An 8999-nucleotide genomic window follows, 5' to 3' on the forward strand; every position below is an offset into this window, starting at 1 on the left:
ACAGGCAAAAAAGCAAAACAACTCCTGCCAACTCCAGCATCCTTCATGGGTTCATCGTGCAAGTCTTCTGGCTCAGTTGATCCCTTGCCTCCACTCCGTCACTCACCCTGCTGGATCACAGTTCTAGTACTCCTCCCTCAGAAGCATCCCTGAGGTGTTGAGTCTCCTCATCCGTACCTACATCCCAGATCCCTGCTCCCCCCTCAACCCTGTGCCCCACCGCCAAATTATCCTCACCCCTCCAGTCCCCAGTGGCTTATTACTTGATTCTAGCACCTGCAGCTGCAGCAGGCTGTTGCAGTGAGGAGCACTGATTGATGGAAGATCATCCTCCCCGTTTACAGGCTGCACCAGGTCACACCCTCCGTGAAGAATTTAGCCACCAAGGTCTAATGCTTTTCCCAGTTTGTACAGCTTGAATTCTTCAAACATCTGTCATTTCCCCAGTGATTTTATCACAGAAAGAGCAAAAGGGACATTTCAATGAGCAGAGTGACTTCACCTTCTCACTGAGTTTTACATCCTTCATCCCTTACAGGAGATCAATGTAGCATATCAAGATATTTTTCCCCATCATGAGCACAACACAACCTGTGTTTCTGGGAAAACCCTTTAGGAAAACAGCATTAATGTTTAACTCTTAGAAACAGTCACCAAAATTAGAAGCAAAGCCAGAGGTTTATAAAGAAAGCATTTAGGCAACTTAATTGCAGCTGGTACTGTCAGCTCTACATCCTGAAAAATAAACCACCTTAGCCAAATGCTCTCAACTGCTTGTAAGTTTCTCCAAGTTGAAGATGAGGTGCTCTGGGATCCTTGCAGAACTCCCCTCAGGTAACACAGTTGTCCAACCAACACTCAACTCCATGAAACCCCAGGTTCCCTGACTCTAAGCCATGCCTGCTCTCTCAGGTAGAGCAGAGAACACAATAAATCTTTTGGTGCCTTTAGCTTGAGTAAAGTGCCTACCAGACTCAATCTGTTTCAGAATAACACATTACAAAGCCCCCAACTACATGTTAAAGTTTCAGGTGGTTAATGAAAGTATCACTCACAGTCTGGAGCTTCAGGTGGAGGCACCAGCTGGAAGCAGGCACACCTCCTATTGTTTGTGTCAGGGCAAAATTAAAATAATGCATCAAATTAAGTTCCTGCCAGTGTTCAGCATCACCTGCATTAGCTCTAAGCACCGGCAGCCGACATGCTAAGTTTGCTCTGCATGATTGAACCCACAAGTTACAATTGTCTTTTAAAGGTATGTGCTCATAGTGCAGCCAGTAATATTGTATTCCTGCTGTATCACCTACAGCAACTTTTCTCTAAAAGCGTTACAAGTATCTTCAGCGCTCCCAGGCTCATAGGAGAAGGCTTGTTTCTGGGAAGCAGTCATCAATAAAGCTCATTTGGTATGTTGCACCCCCCAGCGATGGCTTCCTCGTGTCTGATGACGGCAGTTACCCCCTGCAGAAAGTGCTCGTTATTCTTCCCTTCAGGGATGGGGAAGGAGAGACAAATTTAGGCTTCCTGATTCATTTTCAGGAGGCAATAGCTGCTTGGGTGGGCTCAGCAGAGCCTGCAGTGGCGATGCCTTGTAGAGGTTCTCCCAGGCAATGACACGGCAGCTGTGTGCGCTGTGCCATGCTGATGGTCAAGTCACTCTGGCCAGTTAAGAGATGGAATCCTGGATCTGGAGCAGAAGTTTAGTTTCATCATGCTTCTCAACCTCTCCTTTGGTTTGGGAAGGAAGAGGGGCTGAGGATCCCAAAAGCTTTAAAATAAAGAAGTTCCTCTTTACCTTCCTTTTTGTTTCCTACCAAGTCACTTCTGTTTGTATCAGACATCCCACCCTAACACGGACAGGGGGAAGGTTATACCATACGCTTTCCTCTAAAGGAACAAGGTCAGGACTCTACACTCTTGGCCCCTTACAAAATTTGACATTGCTGCCATCATCTCCAAAATATGATTAATGAGAGTTGAAGAAGACAAGGAGGCAGGAGACAGCAACAGCCCCCCCGCTATAGCCCATCTATTGGGATACAAGACTGGGCTGAATGTACCTGGCCTCACCTGCCCCTGCTGATCCTTCTCCTGCCAGCTGTACACACCAGCCCTGCTCCACCATCCTCACAGCCACAGCTCACTGCTCTGAAAGATGGGACCTGAAGGATCAGCTGGGACATGAAGTCAAGGCCTCTGCTGCTCTAACAGACAGTGGCATAGCAGCCCTGTGTTATTTTGCTTTCTCTGTACACACCAAAATGATGACATAGGTAGGAAGGAGGTTTCCAAGGTAGGAAACCTCCTCCCAGTTTCCAGCCTCAGCTGGATCCAGGCCAACTCAGACTGGTTTGTCTTTATGACTGTGTTGTCTTCTGGCTCCCCTCCTCTGGATGCGATATGCTCCCACTCCTCCTCCCCCAGCACAGATCTAGCCAGCAACTATAACCCTCTCCTTTCTTAGGCTAAACAGGTTGTGATCATTGTCAAGGAGATAGGTTCTTTGCACTGGAATAGGCTACCCAGGTAGGTTGTAGAGTCTCTATCTCTGGAGACATTTAAGACCTGTCTGGATACCAACCTGTGCAATATGAGCTAGGGAACCTGCTTTGGCAGGGGGTTGGACCTGATGATCTCTGAAGGTCCCTTCCAACCCCTATGATTCTATGATTCTTTGATAAGCTCAAAAGCCAGCAGCCCCTCTCTGCACCTCTGCTCGACCCCTCTGGTCACAGCTGATGAGAACTGGAAAAGGGGTCAAGGTGAGGCCTCTCCTCAGCCTTAGTCATCATATTCCTATTCATTGGCCATTACTGGAAATACTTGGCTGGACACATGCAGAATCAGGTGGTAGCTTTCTCACAGCCATGTTATGCAACTGGCTTATAGTTCATGAAAGCCTTCACATTGCCCTTCTGGTCTACCTTTATAGCTGAATTAACTTCCCAACGCAAACAGCTCCAACTGGAAGCTGCAGAAAAGAGGCCCCAAAATAACAGAGGTATGAAACCTTTATCAATACTTCTTCAGAACAGGAGAGAAGTGCACAAAGCAAATCCACTGTGCTGTATACTAAGCCCCAAATCCACCGGTAAGAGGATTACAATAAAAGAGTATCGCTATCTAATGAAGTGATTTTTCTCTGACTGGCAAGCGATCACATGACAGATCCTTACATGGAGATAGCAGCAACGTGCGTCGAGTTATTTTCCATCAGAATGCCATTTCCAATAACCTATTAAGTCAACCTTATACCCAACACAACCCAATTACAATTTACTGCAGTACTCCGTAGTGTGCTCACACAGAGATATATTTAAATGGTGTGCTGAGATTAAAGCGCTGCTGTTATCACTGGTTGGCTTCCAGAAGAGTTCAATTATGTTTATATTATCTTGTAGTCAAGAGGAGCAAAGTGACACACTGCCACTGCTTAGAAAGCAAGGAAATAACACCTCTGCTCCACCTTTGCTGTGCAGGGCTGTAATGTTTGATGGGACAAAGGTCTAGACTACGAGAACCTGGTTACAGCAGAGACCAGAGAGTGCATGTGAGCATGTGACCAAGGCACCCACAGGAAACCCACTACACTCCACCTCAGCCAAAAGGCCGAGAACTTAGGTCCTAAGAGCAGCCAAGCAAGAGTACACAAACCAGAGGGAAGGGTGTGGAACTATGAAAGGAGGCGCGGAAGCCCCTTCCTCATGCTGCAACTCTGTTCCTAATCCCTTTCCTCTCACATGTTTCTCACTCTTTTAATCTCAAATACCCCACTGGATTTTACAGCAAAGAACTAGACTGGAAAGATAACGAAAGACAGATGCTGGCAGATGAAAGAAGCTCGTGAAGTGGGCAGAGACATATGAAGGTCCATTTTAGAGTCCTGTCACCATCAGAGTGGTGAGTTGTCTTGCTCACTGCCTTTTCGCAAGTACAAGTGCTACAGCATTGCAGAGAACAGTCACAAACCAAGGAAACTGAGTAGCACAAAGAGCCGACTCTTGCTTTACAAGACACTTCAGCAGAATGAGAGTAAAATAGGTGGATTTGAAGTGAAGCTTTGTGATATGGCCCATTCCAAATTTTACTTGCTGTAAAGCCTTACCAGAAGCCATGCTGAACATAAGAACAAAGATGCCAAATACAGAACAGAAGAGCAATTAATTTTTCCCTAAGTGAATTCCTGATGAACATGTGAAACATCTCAGTAGCAGCTCAGGCAATCTTGATGTTTCACAGTCACAAGTCATTTGCAATTGATAAAAACTCCCTGAATTTTCTCTTTGTGTTCCTCAAAATTCTGGAGAACATTTTGTATTTCCTACAACCTCTTCCGCCCTCCTGACAAGAGAAGGATGACAGGTCATACTGTGGTATATCATTCAAAACCTCACAGGACATGGGAAAGAAAACTGAATAGAATAGAAAGGCTGTAGACAAGAGGAAAAAGATCTACAGGACAAAATGTTCCTACTTCTTAAGTCACAGCGGGTGCGTAACACATAGCTGCTGAAAGAGCTAGTTACTCCACAAGAGGATTTTCTTCTCCTTGAATGCTTCCAGCACAGCTATACATTTTCCCCAGATGAGTTCCATTTACTTAGGCACGATTGAGAGCCTTGGCTGCATTCACAGCATTACATCGCTTTCCAGAGCATGTACAATGGCCCATGGTCCATGTTTACCCTCCAATTTGCAGATTTTGTCCCATCAACTGCTCGGAAGTTACTTGTACACTTCCAGGGTGGTCAACGTATTTCTGGCAGTTCGTGTGGGTACTGCATTTCCAGGTGTGCAACCTTCGTGACTTTCCTTTTATTACATCCTTGCCATGTGATTATTGTTCAGGGGGTTGGTTCCCCCCCTCCTTTTTATGACTTCAGACAGACACGCACAGCGGATGCTTCATGCTTTCAGCCTGCCATGTGCATGCTGTGCTGTTGGCAGCTGCTCCTCTGGCATGCACATATGCCATGCAGAGGGGAAGCACACTTGCTCTTCTAACACCTTCCATAAAGCCCAAGCAACTTTCCTTCAACATGGAGCCCAGCTTTAGAGCTGGAGGATTGAAAGTGACTGGCCACAGCTTTTTCTCAGACGTTGCCTGCCTGGGTTTACCAGCCTGGAATTTCTATCAGCACGGTTCCTTTTTACAACTCAAAGCAAACACACCTCTGTTTCCCCTTTCACTCCTGTCTGGACTAAAAGGGGAAAACCCACAAAAAAAGGATGATTTTACAGCAGTTAGGCCTGCACAGCACCACTTTCGTGCTTACAGCAGCCTGCTGCCACCAGCTGCATGGCCGCAGGCCTAATGCTGCTCGCTTCGTAAGGGAAACATCATCTGCCGAGGCGAGCAGGCCGCAGGCCCTTCATAGCTGCTCTGGTGGTGACGAGACGAGGCACCTCAGGCTACAGCCACACGCAGGAAGGCGAGACGACAGCTCAGCTGCACACAACTGCATTAAAGGCACGAAAATAGAGACTTATACAAGGCGGCACCCAAATCGGCTGCACACACCAGTGCGAGCCGAACTCCTCCTTCAGGAGGGAGGCACTCCGCGTTGGCCTGCCCGAGCGCTGCAGGCTTTGCTGCTAATAGGATCACTTCCTTCTAAAACCTTCCCCGCGGCAGCGGCCCAGGGACACGCGCAGCTCCGTTCGGCTGGAAGGGAATTTTCCACCGCCCGCAAGCCTCTTTCTACCTCGCGTAAATCTTCTCAGGCGCGAGCCGCAAAGAAACTGCACCAGCCCCTGCAGATGACATGTTAGCAAGCAATTAGCCAAGATAAATTTTCAGGGCCCAGCTCCTATGCCTCACATTTTAAATAAGCACACGTTGAATTTGCACCTCCTTCCACTGCTGTAATCATAGGATGGGGGCTTAGTGTGAATCATGGTAAGGCCATTAAGCAGAAAGATCTTTCACCCTCTCTGTGTCAATTAAGGGATATCAGATACAGGCAGATACGCTGACAAGACATCCTTTTTCATCTGAGAAAATAAGCTTAAGCGATCCCTATATAATCACTCTTTTCTCAGCAAACTTTCTGGAGCACAGATAAGATCAAAGGTGGCTTTCCCAGCCTACAAAGTTATTAACACCTCAAGGAAAAAGTACTGTTGCACAAAACCCAGAGCTGTCTGATGGCTTCCTTGATCTGAGGACAGAGACAGGCAGTAGCAGCAGGGGGCTGTTAACTTTCAGTAGAAACAGGGCAGCATCTGAGTATGAATAGGAAAACATGCTTATCTGTGAAAAATATGTATTTTCAGGACATTTTTCAACAGCTACTTCTTTGAAGGAAGAGTTCCCAAAATAAAAGCCACACATACATTTTTTAACTACAGAAAATGCCTGATGAGAAAGCACACCTGTGATGATAACACTGTGTGCTGAAACAGAGAGAGCTGGGCATCAACCTTACAGCAGCTCACAAGCAGATGAATTCTGGATCCTTTCTCGCCATAAGGGAGACACACAAAAAAACTCAAGACCTCAAAAAAATTCCCAGTCATCTGACCTCTAGAACTGTCATTAATTTAAGAAACATGAAGATAACAGACCCATGGAATGCCTTTTAATTCATGATTTCTACCTCTGTTAACTGAGATCAGAGGAAGACTTGGAGTGCTAGGGAAGGTAGTGAGAAACAACTCCTGAGGAGAAGCAGAGAAGCTCATGTTCCCATCTGTACTTTCCCTAAAGCTAACACACAACACAGACCCTCTGACATATGAAGAGTGCTTCTCTCCTCTCCTGTTTTGAGGAAGACAACTGCAAATCACTATCCCTCAAAAATGTCAACTTTCCTTTGCAAAATGTAGTTAAAAAGGGCTAAGGGATTCAAAAGCTGCTGAGGAGAGACAACAGAAAGAAACAGATATGCATGAAGTAAGGATGTGTTTTTGTTTGCCGAAGCTATAAAAACAGTCAGAAAAGAGAAGTAACAATCAGCAGTTCCCAAAATATGACATAAATATCACCTGCAGTTTGAAAGCAGTATGCAAATGACATCCTAACAGCCAGATGACGTTCACGCACGCCACTGGGTCTAAATTTGTAAAAGCCTTGTATAGAACACAATTAAGCCTTGTACAAAGTACACTTAAGCTCAAACAAAACAAACCACAAGCATTTAATTCATTGTAACTAGCAGGGCAAGAGCCTCCTCCCAGACACAGTATGCTCTGGACAGCCTACCTGCACTGGGCCAAGGTAACAACCCTACTGTAATTCACCAAGGGTTTTCCCGTTGTCAGTTTCCACAAGAGTGACACCAAAATCACACCACCATTTCTTCAGCTGTATGAGGAACCGCACCCACCCCCACAACACTTCTAGAAAGAAAATACAACTCAGGAGGGGGGGGGTGGGGGGTGGGGGGCACTGAAAAGAGAAACTTTGTATTTCAACTGAAGAAATGGTAAGGGATGTTCCAGCCCCAGCCTGAAAAGCATGGCAGTGTGGAGCTGGGAGAGCCATACCTCAGTCTCTGTCAGTCCATAGTTCCAGCCACATTTGCTGTCAGATGCCTGAGAAAACTCAGTGCAGAAAAAAAAAAATATTATTAATATGTATGCAGCATTTTCCACCTGGAAACTTTTAAGAAAGCAATTAAGTCAGTAATTTACCAAGAAAAATAAAAACATACAGTGGTGTTCTGTGTGATCAGTAGTTTATGCTTTCAGAGGAAAACAATTCTACTTTATTAGAATTAAACTTTAAGGCCTGAATTCACTATACATTATTCACTGTTACATTTTAAATCGGCAGAGAGGTAATCAATCAGCTCATTAGCTCCAAAATGAGTTTAACAGTACATTTTGCTAAGTTCCCATATTAAGAAAACCACAGAAAAACCTGGAGCTGTTAACATCTTTTTATCATTGGTTAAGAACTAACAAGTTAGGGCACTGTAATTGTTGCTTAAAAAAAAATAATAAATTAAAAATCCCACCTTGCACCTTTGCTACCTTGAACTATATTCTCTTGCTAACGATGCCCAGTTAATGACTCTCCCTTACTTCAATTTGTCTGTCAAGATCTCTCTGGAATCACTTCCAGCTACAACAGGGCTTCCTTTTTGTGGGTAGCAGCACATGTCAGCTTGGCACAGATTTCCTTTTTCACAAGTGCAAGATGCTTCCTTGTGTTGATACAGGAAGCTATCAAAAACATACTGGGGCTGGATTTAAGAGCAGATTCCATAGCACTGGCCATCATTAGGATCTCTAGCCAGCAACACCATGCTGATCTGAAAAATTAATCTTTTAGGCTTAAGTTATAAAAATAAAAGTAACAGAGTAACAACAGTTCAGGTGCTCCCTGTGACAGAGCAATTCCTGTACTTCAGGTACGTGGTGGGTCTCTCTCCCAAGGTGTGCGGGATGAGGTGGCAGCGCGCTGATTTTTATTGCTGGTGAACTGGAACAAGAGGCTGCTCTTTGTGAGACACAACGCAAGCACAGGCAAACACCACGGCTGCAGCCACTCAGTCCTGGCTTTCTTTGTTTCACTGCACAAAATGAGTACACAAATTTAAGTGGCATTCATACTCCTGGCAAGTTGCCAACTCAACGCATCCTCCGTAACGGAGATGTCGGCATTTCTGAGCTGAGACACCACAGTGGTGAATCACCGGAAAACTCGGCCGTTCATCCCATCTCCTTGAGCAGTAGGGAGATGCATTTTTAGAGGTGGGGGTAAATTTTCCTGTTCTCTGAGGTACTGAACAGTAAGCAAGGCTGGATATAAGGAAAAGGTGGATCATTAATTCAAGTAATTCTAGCAGCTCTTTCATGTGACACCCAGTTTTTCTGGCTGCTGTATTAATCTTAACTGTTAGAAGGCAAAATAAGTTAAATTGTGTGATATTTAGAGAGCATCTTGTGACTTCTATATGTGCTCTCACAAATACAATTAATACTTCATTTTGAATTAATTTTCCTTAAAGTTTCCCTAGCAGTTTCATATTTTCCTATGTTCCATTTGTATC

The sequence above is a fragment of the Gallinula chloropus genome (genome assembly GCF_964237585.1).
Source record: "Gallinula chloropus genome assembly, chromosome: 1".
In the NCBI taxonomy this organism is placed as follows: domain Eukaryota; kingdom Metazoa; phylum Chordata; class Aves; order Gruiformes; family Rallidae; genus Gallinula; species Gallinula chloropus.